This window comes from Carcharodon carcharias, chromosome 14, assembly GCF_017639515.1.
Source record: "Carcharodon carcharias isolate sCarCar2 chromosome 14, sCarCar2.pri, whole genome shotgun sequence".
Classification (NCBI taxonomy): domain Eukaryota; kingdom Metazoa; phylum Chordata; class Chondrichthyes; order Lamniformes; family Lamnidae; genus Carcharodon; species Carcharodon carcharias.
The window spans coordinates 71,211,148-71,227,466 of NC_054480.1; the positions used below are offsets into that span (position 1 = coordinate 71,211,148).

The 16,319-nt window shown below is 43.3% G+C and overlaps 1 protein-coding gene and 1 non-coding gene across 5 annotated transcripts in view; one reads left to right on the forward strand and one right to left on the reverse strand.

Annotated features, from left to right (window-relative positions):
- The window catches only part of gnas (GNAS complex locus), a 360,976-nt gene that overhangs the window by 42,385 nt on the left and 302,272 nt on the right, over nucleotides 1-16,319 (reverse strand). The gene's annotated exons all lie outside the window — the stretch shown is intronic.
- On the forward strand, nucleotides 15,301-15,374 carry trnai-aau. The gene has a single exon. It is a non-coding gene; the product is annotated as a tRNA-Ile (tRNA).

The window sequence follows — 16,319 nt, forward strand, 5'->3', positions numbered from 1 at the left end:
ATGGAATTTAATCTGGATAAGTGTGAGGTGATGCACTTGGGCAGGACAAACAAGGCAGGGGAATACAAGATGAATGGTAGGATGCTGGGAAGTACTGAGGATCAGAAGGGCCTTAGTTTGCATGTCCACCTGTCCCTTAAAGTAGGACAGGTAGGTAAGGTGTTTAAGAAGGCATATGGGATACTTGCCTTTATTAGCCAAAACAAAGAATATAAGAGCAGGGAGGTTATGCTGGAACTGTATAAACACTGGTTAGGTCACAGCTAGAGTATTGCGTGCAGTTCTGGAATCCACGTTATAGGAAGGATGTAATTGCACTAGGGAGAGTGCAGAGGAGATTTACTAGGATATTGCCTAGGCTGGAGAGTTTTAGTTATGAGGAGAGATTGGATAGACTGGGGTTATTTTCCCTGGAGCAGAGGGGATTGAGGGGGGACATGATTGACTTGTATAAAATTATGAGGGGCATAGATAGGGTAGACAGATAAGAACTTTTCCCTTTGGTGGAGGGATCAATAACCAAGGGGCGTAGATTTAAGGTAAGGGGCAGGAGGTTTAGAGCGGATGTGAGGAAGAATTCTTTTACCCAGAGAGCGGTGGGAATCTGAAACTCACTGCCTGAAAGGGTGGTAGAGGCAGAAACCCTCATAACATTTAAGAAGTATTTGGATGTGCACTTGCGATCCCATGGCATGCAAGGCTATAGGCCTAGTGCTGGAAAATGGGATTAGAATAGTTAGGCCCATGTTTGACCGGTGCAGACTGGCCTTTTTCTGTGCTGTAGGCCTCTATGACTGAGAATATTACTGTACTAGAGAGAGGATGCCCTGGAGAGCTCAATGACTGAACCTGTTTGGTTAATGAGTTAAGAAATAATAGGACAATTCTATACTGGGTGCATTCTATAGGCCACCACCTAGTGGAAGGATATAGAGGAGCAAATTTGCAAAGATATTATGACAGGTACAGAAACTATGGAGTAGTCATAATGGGGGGTTTCAATTATCCTAATATAGACTGTCCTAGCAATAGTGTAAGGGCAGAGGTGGGGAAGAGTTTCTGAATCATGAGAATTTTCTTCATCAGTGTGTTTTTGGCCCAATGAGGAAGAAGCCTTTGCAGAATCTGGTTCTGTTGATTGAGGTGGGCCAAGTCAATTAAATGGCAATAGGGGAACATATGGGAAACAGTGTTGCTAGTATAGGTTAAGGTTAACCATGGAAAAGGACAAGAGGCAATCTAAAATAAAAACAGAATCCAAAAGTCTTCCACAGGCATGTAAACACTAAAAGCATAGTAAACGGAGGAGGGGGGCCGATTAGAGGCCATAAAGGAAATTTATGCAGTAGGCATAGTTCAGGTGCTAAATGAGTACTTTGCAACTGTCTTTGCCAAGGGAGATGAAGCTGCCAAAATCAAAGAGGAATATTTTGAGATGCTGGATAGGCCAAAAGTTGTTAAAGAGGAGGTTTTAGAATAGCTGGCTGTGCTTAAAGTTGATAGGTCATCAGGACTGGATGGGATACGTCTGAGGATGTTCAGGATGTTAGGGAGGAAATTGCAAAGGCACTGGTCATAATCTTCCAATTCTCCTTAAATACAGGCGTGGTGCCAGGGGACTAGAGAATCACAAATGCTAGTCTTGTTCAAAAATGAGTTTAAGGATAAACCCACCAACTACAGGCCAACCAGTTTAACTTGGTACAAAAACAAGAAAATGCTGGAAAAACTCAGCAGGTCTGACAGCATCTGTGGAGAGAAAGACAGAGTTAATGTTTCGAGTCCATATGACTCTTCTTCAGAGCTCTGAAGATTCATACGGATTTGAAACTTTAACTCTCTCTTTCTCTCCACAGATGCTGTCAGACCTACTGAGTTTTTCCAGCATTTTTGTTTTTGTTTCAGATTTCCAGCATCTGGAGTATTTTGCTTTTATCTTAACAGTTTAACTTGGTGGTGGGAAAGCTTTTGGAGATGATAATCTGAGACAAAATTAACAGTCACTTGGACAAGTGTGGTTTAACTAAAGGGATTGAATATTTTGAAAAGATAACGTCACGAGGTTGATGAGGGTAATGCTGTTGATGTGGTGTCGGTGGAATTCCAAAAGGCTGTTGATAAAGTGCCATGTATAAACTTTCCAGCAAAGCTGAAGTCCATGGAATCTAAAAGGAGAGCAGCATCATGAGTATGAAGTTGGCTGAATGACAGGAAACAGAGAGAAGTTGAGGTTATTTTCTGGACTGGAAGAAGGGATACAGTTAACCAGAGGTCAGTCCTAAGGACTACTGCTTTTCCTGATACATATTCATGACCTAGACCTGGGTACACAGGACACAAAACTTGGAACTGTGAACTATGAGATAGACTTCAAGACGGCAGAGACATATTAACTAGAGGAATGAGCAGACACCTGGCATGTAAAATTTAATGCCAAGTAGTGTGAAGTGATACATTTTGTTAGAAAGAATGAAGAGACAATATAAAATAAAGGGCACAATTCTAAAGGGAGTGTAGGAAGATAGAGACCTGAAGGCATGCGTGCATAAAATGTTGAAAGTAGCAGAGCAGGTTGAGAAAGTGGTTAACAAGGCATACAGATCCTGCACTTTATAAATAGTGGCATAGAGTACAAAAGCAAGGAAGGTATGATGAAAGCAAAATACTGCGGATGCTGGAAATCTGAAACAATAAACAAAAAACGCTGGAAAAACTCAGCAGGTCTGACAGCATCTGTGGAGAGAAAGTCAGAGTTAACATTTCGAGTCCGTATGACTCTTCTTCAAAGCTAAAAGGAAGTAGAAATGTGGTGAAATACATTCTGTTTAAGGGGGGTGGAACAGGTGAAGCTGGATAGAAGACCAGCGATAGGTGGAGGTAAAAAAGAGATTGCAAAAGATTTCATAAACAAAAGGTCAAAAGGGTGTTAATGGTAGTGGTACTGGCTAAAGGAGGGGACATTAAGGAAATTGCAAAGAAGGCAGAATGTGAATGGCCGGACCAAGGTAAGCACTGGAAAGAACAACATGAGCAAGTGACAGATGGTCCTAGTGAGGGTGGGATGGGGGGAGGGGACGGTGGTGGCATGAAAGATCAAAAATAGGCTAAAAGCTCAGGTTAAAACAATTAATAAAAATGGAAATAAGATATTAAACTAATAAGTGTGGAAAAAATAAAAATTAAAAAATAAAAATGAATATTTAAAAAAGAGGATCAAAAAGGGGTGAGGATGGAGGAGAGAGTTCATGGTCTGAAGTTGTTGAACTCCATATTAAGTCCGGAAGGCTGTAAAGTGCCTAATCAGAAGATGAGGTGCTGTTCCCCCAGTTTCCATTGAGCTTCACTGGAACATTGAAGCAGGCCAAGGAAGGACATGTGGGCCTAAGAGCAGGGTGGTGTGTTGAAATGGCAAGTGGCAAGAAGGTCTGGGTCATGCTTGCGAACAGACCGAAGGTGTTCTGCAAAGCGGTCACCCAGTCTGTGTTTGGTCTCTCCAATGTAGAGGAGACCGCATTGGGAGCAGCGAATGCAGTAGACCAAATTGAGGGATTGAGGGAAGTGCAAGTGAAGCGCTTGAAATGAGTGTTTGGGGCCTTGGAGGGTGAGGAGGGGAGAAGGGGCAGGTGTTGCACAGGTTCTGTGATTGCATGGGAAGGTGCCATGGGGGGGGTTTGAGGTGTTGGGGGTGATGGAGGAGTGGACTAGGGTAGGACTGGAACAGTCCCTACGGAATGCCGGTTGGGTGGGGGGGGGTATTTTGTGGTGGCATGATGCTGCAGTTAGCAGAAATGGCAGAGGATGATCCTTTGAATGCAGAGACTGGTGGGGTGAGAAGTGAGGACAAGGGGGACCCTATCATGGTTCTGGGAGGAAGGGGAAGGCGTGAATGCAGAGGCTCAGGAGATGGGTCAACACGGTTGAGGGCCCTGTCAACCACCGTGGGTGGGGAACCTCAGTTAAGGAAGAAGGAAGAAGGAAGACATTTCAGGAGTGCTGTTTTAGAAAGTGGCATCAACGGAACAGAGAGCTATGATGAACCTTTGTAACCTTTGGTTTGGCCTCAACTGGGGTATTATTTTCAATTCTGAGCACCACAATTTAAGAAGGGTGCTAAGGCTTTAGAGAGGGTGCAGTAAAGATTTGCAAGACTGGTTACAGGGATGAGGGACTTCAGTTACTTGGATAAATTGGAAAAGCTGGAATTGTTCTCCTTTTGAGTAAAGAAGGCTGAATGGAGATTTCATAGAACGTTAAAATCATGAGGGGTCCAAACAGAATAGATATAGAGAAGCTGTTCACATTGGCAGAAGGGTGAAGAAACAGTGGACACCGATTTAAGGTGACTGACTGGCAAAAGAACGAACAGTAACATGAGGAAATACTTGTTTACATAGCACGCAGTTAGAATCTGGTATACATTTCCTGTGAGTGTTGTGGAGGCAGATACAATTGAAGCTTTCAAAAGGAACTGGATAAGCACCTTGAGAGAAAAAAATTAAAGAGTTAAAGGGAAAGGGCAGGGGAGTGGGACTAGCTAAGTTGGTCTTGCAGAGAGCTAGAATGGACATGACAGGCCAAATGGCCTCTTCCTTCTATGCTCTAACCATTTTATCATTATGGAGTGGAGCTCACAGCAAGATATATTTCCATAGTTTCTTGGTAAAATCTTATTTTAAAACCATGGAATGTTTTAAGAACATACAAAATCTTTCCGAAACTGGAAATGCTTAAAAGCTAATACCTCAACTCTTCAGATCAAAAAGATCCCAAGTTCAGTTGATCTTAGTAAGGACATTATAATCAACCTCTCTTCCCTATGACTGAAGCGTAGCTAAATATGAGAGCTTCTACTCCTCACTGCTGTAATCATTATCTAAGGATCTCACTAAAAATTTCTACACGTGTGTCAGGCAGCATCCAGACTGGTCACTACGCCTTCCATGATTGACAGTCCTTCCCCTCAGCAAAAGACACAGACCATAAGACACAGGAGCAGAAATTAGGCCATTCAGCCCATTGGGTCTGCTCCGCCATTCAATCATGGCTGATAAGTTTCTCAACCCCATTCTCCCGCCTTCTCCCCATAACCTTTGATCCCCTTACCAATCAAAAACCTATCTATCTCGGTCTTAAATACACTCACTGACCTGGCCTCCACAGCCTTCTGTGCCAATGAATTCCATAGATTCACCACTCTCTGGCTAAAGAAGTTTCTCCTCATCTCTGTTCTAAAAGGTCTTCCCTTTACTCTGAGGCTGTGCCCTCGGGTTCTAGTCTCTCCTACTAATGGAGACATCTTCCCCACGTCCACTCTATCCAGGCCTTTCAGTATTCTGTAAGCTTCAATCAGATCCCCCCTCATCCTTCGAGTATAGACCCAGAGTCCTCAAACCTTCCTCATATGTTAAGCCTTTCATTCCTGGGATCATTCTCGAGAACCTCCTCTGGACCCTCTCTCTCCAGGGCCAGCACATCCTTCCTGAGATACGGGGCCCAAAATTGCTCACAATATTCTAAATGTGGTCTGACCAGAGCCTTATAAAGCCTCAGCAGCACATCCCTGCTTTTATATTCCAGTCCTCTCGAAATAAATGCCAACATTGCATTTGCCTTCCTAACTACCGACTCAACCTGCAAATTAACCTTAAGAGAATCCTGGACTAAGACTCTCAAGTCCCTTTGCACTCCAGATTTCTGAATTCTCTCCCCATTTAGGAAATAGTCTATGCCTCTATTTTTCCTACCAAAGTGAATGACCTCACACTTTCCCATGTTGTATTCCATTTGCCACTTCTTTGCCTATTCTCCTAACCTGTCCAAATCCTTCTGCAGCCTCCCCGCCTCCTCAATACTACATGTCCCTCCACCTATCTTTGTATCATCTGCAAACTTAGCCAGAATGCCCTCAGTTCCTTCATCTAGATCATTAATGTATAAAGTGAAAAGTTGTGGTCCCAACACTGACCCTTGCGGAACTCCACTAGTCACTGGCCGCCATCCTGAGAAGGACCCCCTTATCCCCACTCTCTGCCTCCTGCCAGACAGTCAATCTTCTATCCATGCTAGTACCTTGCCTCTAACACCATGGGCTCTTATCTTACTGAGCAGCCTCCTGTGTGGGCACCTTGTCAAAGGCCTTCTGGAAATCCAAGTAGATAACATCCATTGGCTCTCCTTTGTCTAACCTACTCGTTATCTCCTCAAAGAATTCTAACAGATTTGTCAGGCATGACCTCCTCTTGATGAAACCATGCTGACTTTGCCCTATTTTACCATGCACTTCCAAGTATTCTGTAATCTCATCCTTAATAAAGGATTCTAAAATCTTACCAATGACTGAAGTCAGGCTAATCTGCCTGTAATTTCCCATTTTTTGCCTCACTCTCTCCTTAAACAGGGGGGTTACATTAGCAATTTTCCAGTCCTCTGGGACCCTCCCTGACTCCAGTGATTCCTGAAAGATCACCACTAACGTCTCCATTATCTCTTTAGCTATCTCCTTCAGAACTCTTGGGTGTAATCCATCTGGTCCAGGTGATTTATCCACCTTCAGACCTTTCAGTTTTCCTAGCACCTTCTCCTTGGTAATGGCCACCATACTCACCTCTGCCCCCTCAACTCGAACTTTGGGGATGTTACTCGTGTCTTCCACCGCAAAGACTGATGCAAAGTACCTATTCTGTTCCTCCGCCATTTCTTTGTTCACACTACTACTTCTCCAGCGTCATTTTCCAGCGGCTCAATGTCCACTTTTGCCTCTCCCTTACCCTTTATATATCTAAAAAAAACTCTTGCAATCTTCTTTTATATTACTGGCTAGTTTACCCTCATATTTAATCTTCTCCTTCCTTATTTCTTTTTTAGTTGTCCTCTGTTGGTCTTTATAGGCTTCCCAATCCCCTGGTTTCCCACTGCTCTTCGCCACATTGTATGCTTTCCCCTTTAGCTTTTATGCTGTCCCTGACTTCCCTTGTCAGCCATGGTTGCCTCGTCCTCCGTTTAGTATGCTTCTTCTTCCTAGGGATGAATTTTTGCTGTGTCTCCCAAATTAGTCCCAGAAACTCCTGCCATTGCTGTTCCACTGTCTTTCCTGCTAGGCTCATCTCCCAGTCAATTCTGGCCAGCTCCTCCCTCATGCCTCTGTAGTTGCCTTTATTCAACTGTAATACCGTTACATCTGATTCCAGCTTTTCCCTCTCAAATTGCAGGGTAAATTCTATCATATTATGGTCTCTTACTCCTAAGGGTTTCTTCACCTTAAGCTCCCTTATCAAACCTGCCTCATTACACGTCACTAAATCTAGAATTGCCTGTTCCCTAGTGGGCTCCACCACAAGCTGCTCCAAAAAGCCATCTCGTAGACATTCCACAAATTCTTTTTCTTGGGATCCACTACCAACCTGATTTTCCCAGTCTACCTGCATATTGAAATCCTCCATGATCACTGTAACCTTGTCTTTCTTACTCGCCTTTTCTATCTCCTGGTGTATCTTGTTCCCCACATCCTGACTACTGTTCGGAGGCCTGTACATAACTCCCATTATGGTTTCTTCACCTTTGCGATTCCTCAACTCTACCCACACAGATTCTACATCATCTGACCCTATGTCGTTTCTTGCTATCGATTTAATTTCAATACTTACTAACAAAGCAACCCCACCCCCTCTGCCAACCTGCCTATCTTTTCGCTAGGATGTATATCCTTGGATATTTAGCTCCCAGTCCTGATCCCCTTGTAGTCGTGTCTCAGTGATGCCTACCACATCATAACTGCCAATTTCAATCTGCGCCACAAGTCATTTACCTTATTTCATATACTGTGTACATTCAGATACAACACCTTCAGTCCTGTATTTCCCGTCCCCTTTCTCATTGTCGTCCCTTTTTCTGATGTACTTGAATTAGATTCCTAGCCCTTTCCAAACACTGTGTCCTATTTTGTGTTCTGGAGAATTTAATAGCCTCTCCTGGGCTCTCCTTTCTTTTCAGTTTTTTCATAATTTTCCATGAAGTTGAATCTCCCCCCCGCTTCTAGTTTAAATCCTGTTGACCACTCTATTTACCCTTTTCGCTAGAACATTGGTCCCAGATCGGTTCAGGTTAAGACCGTCCCAACGGTACAGATCCCTCCTGTTCCAATACTGATGCCAGTGCCCCACAAAATGGAACCCCTCCTTCCTGCACTACTCCTTTAGCCACGTGGTTACTTCCCTTATTCTCGCATCCCTATGCCAATTTGCACGTGGCTCGGGTAGTAATCTGGAGATTATAACCCTTGAGGACCTGTTCTTTAATTTAGTTCCTAGTTCCTGATAATCCCCAAACAGGTCCTCTTTCCTAGTCTTACCTATGTTATTTGTCCTGACGTGGACCACAACAACCGGATCCTCCCCCTCCCTCTCCAAAATCCTTTCAAGCTGGTCAGAGATGTCCCTCACCCTGGCACCAGACAGGCAACATACCATGCAGGACTCTCGATCCTGCTTACAAAGGATGCTATCAATTCCCCTAATTATAGAATCCCCTACAACTACCACTTGTCTTTTTGCTCCCCCCTCTTGAATGGCCTCCTGTGCCATGATGCCGTGGTCAGCTGGCTCATCCTCCCTACAGCCCTGTTCCTCATCCACACAGGGAGCAAGTACCTCTTACCTGTTGGACAAGGTCAAGAGCTGAGGCTCCTCTGTTCCTCAACACAGGATCCCTCTACCTGCCTCACTTGCAGTCACACCCGCTGACCCTGACCATTGACTGAATTTGAGGTACTTAATCTACCAGGTGTGACCGCCTCCTGATACAAAGCATCCAGGTAACTCTCCCCCTCCCAGACGTGCCACAGCTTCTGGAGCTCAGACTCCAGCTCATCAATTCTGAGCCGGAGTTCCTCCAGCAACCAACACTTGCTGCAGATGTGGTCACTGCGGCTCACAATGGGATCTGCCAGCTCCCATATCATACAGCTACAGCACATCACCTGCCCAGCCATCTCGACTTAGTTAATTAATTTATTAATTTGATTTGCAGTGTTTTTTTTTCAAATTTGGTGCAGATTTCCTACCAACCAATCAGGTCACAGCTTTCCTGTGATGTCACTTTTTCAGTTTTGGCTTCAGTTACTCTGTGCCCCAAAGTCACCGCTCCGGTGCTCCTCCCTCCGAGTCTGCTCCCTGGAGATAAGGCCGCGAATCCCCGAGGTAAGCTAGCATACACTGACATGGCTCACAAATCAAGAGTGGAGTAATGAGGAGAGATATTCAAAGGCATGTGTTGAATTGCACTATAGCAAGTGCCATGTCCTCCCAGGGAGAAGGAACAGAACCCTTCCAGAAAAACATCTAATAGTCTGCTTAATCTATTTATACTGTCAGTTTTAGTGACCTCCCTGGTATTTTAGCCCAGAACTCTATTATCCTCTGAATGGAAGAAGTTCCACTTGAGTTTCCTTCTTACTGACTTCGAAATTTTTGGCTTCTGGTATTAAAATCCTTTACCGTGGTGAACAATTTGACCTGATTAACTTGGTCAATTCCCTTTGCAATTTTGGAAAGCTTCAACATTGCTTTTCCTGTCAAGGCCATCATTCTGATGCAGGGTTTGTTGTAGCACTGATACTAATTTACCAAATTAAACAAGCATTTCCTTCAAATATTAAAATTTTCTTCCTGTGAGGATGGCAATAAGAGCAGATAGCCAGTTTCCAATAAGAAAGACAGGGCAGCACTTCCAAAACACTATCACACTAAATTGTGATGTGAACAAATTGGTCTCGTTATACAAAATACTAAATTCAACATTAAGCTTTTAGTATTAAAAACTGTTAAAAAAAAAAAAATTCCTACTAGTACTTGGTCTCACCCTGGTGTAGGGTGGGCTTGTACCATAGAGGCACGGAGTGTTCTGGGGGAAGGCAAAAGTGAAAGGTCATAGGGCTGGAGGAGGAAGCAGAGATATTGGCATTGACACCATGAAGGAATTTAAATATTTGAGTCTGAATTTTCATTTTGAGGCACTGGGGAACCAATACAATGAGGACAGAAATAATAGGTGGGTGGGACTTGGCATGGGATAGGATACTGAAGAGTTCTGGATAAACTGAAGTTTAGAGAGTGCAGGATGGGAGGCAAGACTAGAGAACATTGTAATAGTAGAATCTAGAGATGACACAGGTGTGAATGAAAGTTTGGCAGCATGTAGTTGAAGACAGGGAAGGAGGCAGGCAATGTTAGGGAGGGGGAAGTAGGCAGTCTCTGTGATGGAAGAAAATATAGGGTGGCAAGCTCACCTCAGGAGTATGGAGAGTCTAAGATTTGACTTAGTGATTGGGGTAAGTGGTGGGAGATATAGTCAGGCAGGACTTTAGGAAGAAGTAAGGTGACATCAACTATGAGCCAAGTTTCAGTGAAAGTTATGATGCCAATGTCATCCATATAAAGGTCATGGAAAACAAGTACATGTTTTGTATGTAAATGGATATGTAGCAAACCACAGAGGCAGGCAGTGATTGGTGATGTGCTGGTACAGTTCCAAGGTAAGTGGGGTGAACAAGGTAGAAAATAAATTGATGAGATTTGTGCCCAACAGGCAGGCTGGTTGGGAAGGTCAGCAATTGAGGGGTTCAAGGTAATTTGGGGCTTTTTGCTCATAAAGCAGCAACGGCAGGTGCCTTAGTGTTATTCAAAAGATGCTGTGACAGCTGTGAGCTTCATCACAGGTAATTGAGATGGTGGCAGGAGAATTGGAGTTCTGAGGCATACTGATGGATTGGATCAGCAGTTTTTTTCTTTTATTCATTTATGGGATGTGGGCATCTCTGACCAGGCCAGTATTTATTGCCCATCCCTAACTGCACTTGAGCAGGTGGTGGTGAGCTGTCTTCTTGATCCACTACAGTCCATGTGGTGTTGGTACACCCACGGTGCTGTTAGGGAAGGAGTTCCAGGATTTTGACGCAGCGACAGTGAGGGGACGGCAATATATTTCCAAGTCAGAATGGTGAGTAGCTTGGAGGGGAACTTCCAGATGGTGGTGTTCCCATGTATCTACTGCCCTTAGTCTTCTAGATGGCAGCAGTCATGGGTTTGTAAGGTGCTGCCTAAGGAGTCTTGGTGAGTTTCTGCAGTGCAGTTTGTAGATGGTGGAACACTGCTGCCACTGTTAGTCAGTGGTGGAGGAACTGAATGTTTGTGGAAGGGGTTGCTTTACCTAGATGGTGTCAAGCTTCTTGAGTGTTATTGGAGCTGCACTCATCCAGGCAAGTGGAGAGTATTCCATCACAGTCCTGATTTGTGCCTTGTAGATGTTGGACAGGCTTTGGGGAACTAGGAGGTGAGTTACTCGCTGCAGGATTCCCAGTCTCTGATCCAGGGCGCAAGGTATGGCAGAGGGGAGGAATGAAAGGTGGGATTAGTGGGCGACAGGAAAGGTGGCAAGAGAAAAAGTCCCTAAGAGGAACCAAGGGGAAAAAATGGTGGAGAGAGAAGTAATGGTCTGGGTCAGGAAGGCAGGCATAATATACATGTTAATGTCCACATAGAGAATTTAGGTTACACAGGGTTATGGCAGGGATCGTAGAAACCTGCCCTGGGCATAAAGAGGATAGGGAGAAGATATGAGAGATTCCAAGGTTGACTTGTAGATAGGGTGGAGTCAGTTTGAAAATTGCTAATCCAATGTCCCAATTCAGAGACAGTTGCGAAGAGTGACAGGGAATCCAGGAGGTCAAGGGATAGGGCCACAGTGCACATATTGCTGGAGATTGTCCAGTGGTAAGAAGGCTGAGGAAGAGTTGACCATGAGCCAGAGGTTGTTACTTTCATTACTCTCAATTTTAAAGACACGTGTGCACTTCTGTAGTATAAATACTTTTTCCTCATTAAAACTACAATCAAGTAGCAATTTCTGTGTCCTGACACTGTTAAAGGATATCAGCTATAGCCAGAACCTTGGGATTAAAATATGAACGATACTTCTAAGGCTATTTTTAATTTAAGAGTTGCATTATATAAGCCACAGTGATAGTTTCACCAATTATGAAGATTTGAAAATTAAATGCATTGGAAAAGAATCTTACAAAATCTACTACAATGTTAAAACATTCTCTATTTCTGTTTTTTGCAGTTGTGACTTTGGCCTGACTCCTGATTTACTTCAAATGAAATCGTGTTCCATTTTCTCTCAAATCCTAATACAAATAGTTAAAGTACAGATCTACATTTTCATGGAGCTCCTAACAAGCATTTGAGCTTATCATTCCCTCCAAATGATCCAGAGTACCTGTGTTACCTTGCTGCCCCTATTTCCCTACAGTGTTGGTTGATTACAGTGCTTGTGCACTGGATATGGCTTGAATTTCACAGACCTGACATTACGATCTAAGTTTGTTGCCTCAATAATGATTTTTAGAATTACTCACCAACAAAAAAGCACTGGGAACAGATTTGTCCAATCCACTGTGCTATTGAAGTTTAAACATGGCAAAACTCATGAAAACAAGTCACTACAGCTAAAGCTTAAGGCTTGCCATCGTCAGTCGCCTTGATGCTTAGTCATCAACATCTGCATCCATGTTTTGCGTAAATATGAAACACATGTTATTACAGCAAGTGCTTGGACTCTAGTTTAAATCTGCTGCCATGCTAACAAGAACGAGCATTTCCTTTATTTAATACAGTATAATGTCCATGCAGTTCACAGGAGTATTTAAGTATTAAAATAAAATTAGACACTGAATAAAATAGGAAATATTAGGTCAGGGACCAAAAGCTTGGTCAAAAAGTTAGATTTTAAGAAGAGGTAGAGAGGTTTAGGGAGGGAATTCCAGAACTTATGGCTGGAAGTGAGCTTCATAAAAAGGTAATAGAACTGAAAGACACGAGTGCTTTTTGTAATCAGAACTCTGCAGGGACTGTATGACATCCTTTTGTATAGCCATAAGAGACAGACTGATCACTGTAGATTGCAATGTGGATCTGAGGGTTACACGGTATCAAGTATTTAGATTTTTTAAATCATGGATTATCAAGAAATGAAATATATATTACAGATCTTATCAAAGAACTTAAATCTGTTGATGCTGAAGCTAAGTCTTACAATGTGAGCCATTTCCCCAGAACTGCACAGAATTTTAACAGCACAAAAACAGGCCATTTGGCCCATCAGGTAAAACTGGTGATTATGTCCCACAAGATTCTCTTCCTACATCATTTTATGTCTCCATATCAATATATTCTTATATTCCTTTCTCCCTCACGTGTTTATCTAGCTTTGCCTTCAATGCACCTACACTATCCACCTCAACCACTCCACATGATAGAGTTCCACTTTTCAAATAGATTACATGCCTTTAAAATAATGTAATCTTGTTCAGCACACCACAATTGGAACGTTTTAATGACATGTGTTCTTCAACTGCATGATCTTTTGCTGTGTTTCAACAGTCAATTCAAACACAGAATTTTAAACAGCTGCAAAATCAAACTTTCCAGCAGAGGGCGAGATGTGTACACTTCTAAAAAAAAACAAATATATTCCGCCACATTTTCCACCCTTCAGAGATGTGGTTTGGCAATGCTAGATATGAGAAATGCATGCTCACTGTCATAAATAAGCCAAGAAATGGAAGAGAAATGATACTGCTAGGCATTTAAGCATGCCGTACTATTAAATTAACTATCAATCTGGTTGGTAAATCCTAAACAAGACAACATATTTTGAAGAGTGGTCATTTGTTATAACTAAAAAAAAATTAAATCAAATCTACTATACATCAATTACTTGTTGTTTCAAATGCTGAGCTATTATTGCAGTTGTGATGTCACTATTGTATTGTGAATTGAGGCACCTAACAAACTGCTATTTTTAATCCCTACCAGCATTGTTAACCAGAATAGTTTCAGCAGCATCCAATTGTTTACATATCCAGGAAAATACAGAATTCTGAAAGACACTGTTTACTTTGAATGAGATTATGTCAAGGTACAGTAATATGTTTCTGATATGTTGCCAGTTAAGAAGGATTGTGATGCCACAGGGAGGTGGTGGCATAATGGCAGTATCACTGGGCTAGTAATATTAGTAATAATACTAGAGGGCCATAGAGGGCCAGGCAAACGCTCTGGGAACATGGGTTCAAATCCCACCAACACTGGCATCTACCCGGCAAGGTGGATAATTGCCCAGGTATGTCCTATCCATAAAAAGCAGGACAAATCCAACCTGGCCAATTACTGCCCCAAGTGACACTTATTCAGCAATAACCTGCTCACCTATGCTCAGTTTGGGTTCCACCAGAGCAACTCAGCTCCTGACCTCATTACAGTGTTGGAGTGACAGCATTTGACCATGTGTGACATCAAGGAGCCACAGCAAATGGGAAATCAGGGGAAAACTCTCCTAGCACAAAGGAAGATAGATGGCTGAGATTGTTGGAGGTCCAGGACATCACTGCAGGAGTTCCTCAGGCCTAACCATTTTCAGCTATTTCATCAACACCTTTCCTGTCATCATAAGGTCAGAAGTGGGGATGTTCACGGAGGATTGCACAATGTTCAGCACCATTTGTGACTCCTCAGATACTGAAGTAGTCCATGTCCAAATGCAGCAAGACCTGGGCTATATTTCGATGGCAAGTAACATTTGTGTCACACAAGTGCCAGGTAATGACCATCCCCAACAAGAGAGAATCTAACCATCTCCCCATGACATTCAATGGCATTACCATTGCTGAATCTCCCACTATCAACATCCTGGGGATTGTCATTGACCAGAAACTGAACTGGACCAGCCACATAAATTCTGTGGCTACAAGAGTAGGCCAGAGGCTGGGAATTCCATGGAGATTAACTCAGGTCCTGACTCCCAAAGCCCGCCACCATCTACAAAGCACAAGTCAGGAGTGTGATGGAACAGTGCAGCTCTAATAATATGAAGAAACTCAACACTCTCCAGGACAAAGCAGCCTGTTTGATTAGCGCCCCATCGATCACCTTCAACATCCACTTCCTCCATCACTGACATACAGTGGCACCAGTGTGTACCATCAACAAGAAGCACTGCACCAACTCTCAAAGCCTCCTTCGGAAGCACCTTCCAAACCCACAACCTTTACTACCTGGAAGGACAAGGACAAGAGATGCTTGGGAACACCACCACCTGCAAGTTCCCCTCCAGGTGCCCCCTCATAAAAATGCCCTCACAGTAAGTTGCATGTTTCTTCAGAGTTCAGATAGCTCAGTTGTTAAAGCATCAGCCTTTTAATCTGAGGGCCCAGGGTTCCTGTTCATATCTAAGTGCTGCCTTGACGGCCGGTTAACTCAGGTGGTTAGAGTGTGGTGCTAATAATGCCAAGGTCGTGGGTTCGATACCCACCCTGGCCATGAGACTAACCCACGCTGAAGCACGTTGCTGCTGATTCCGTTCAGTTGCTTGTCACACAATAGGACCATTGAAATTGGGGCATCTACACCTGTATCAACGCGCGGATTCTTGCAAAATTTCAAGTCACACACCATCTTGACTTGGAACTACACTGTTCCTTCACTGGGTCAAAATCCTAGAAGTTCCTTCCTATCAGTACTGTGGACTGCAGCGGTTCAATGTGGCAGCACACACCACCTTCTCAAGGGCAATTAGGGATGGGCAATAAATGCTGACCTAGCCAGTAATGCCCCCATCCCATGAACAAATAAAAAAAGTCATGTGGCCACTTTAAAAAAAAAAGCTTTCTAAATTAAAGCAAATGGTCAGCCAGCAATAAATTGTTCTTCATTGAAAAAGGCATATTACTTCCTGGAATTTTTTATTGCCATTCTGCAGTTAGTGTGAACTGCCCAAAGAGAAATCTGTAATTTGTATCCCTCCCTTTTTCTACTATCACATTGGTTTTAGCTCTCTGCTTGAGTGTGGCAGTGGGCAATAATCCGCGTTCTATGATTAGGTGGTGCTTCATCACGTGCATTACTGAAATATTGCTGTTTGGCCATTAAAGGCAGCTTTACACCAAAAGATCATTGGCAGGAACATGCCATCCCACCATCAACAGCACCCCCTAGTATGAATAAAAGGATCTCCGAGGAACCTACATTGAGAGATCCGGATTTACTCAATTCCTTTAAATGTGCGGAGCTGTTACATTCCCTTGTAGGTGTGCGTTTGGAGCTACAAGAAAAATATATGTAAGAAAGATAAAGGACAGCAGCGCATAGATATCACTGGCTTCTGTTTCAGCTCCTACAGAGAAGGCGCAGGATACACTAAGCACCGTCCACTGTGGTAGAAAGAACGAGTTTTCTTTAAAAATAGCTGCAATTGGAATTACACAG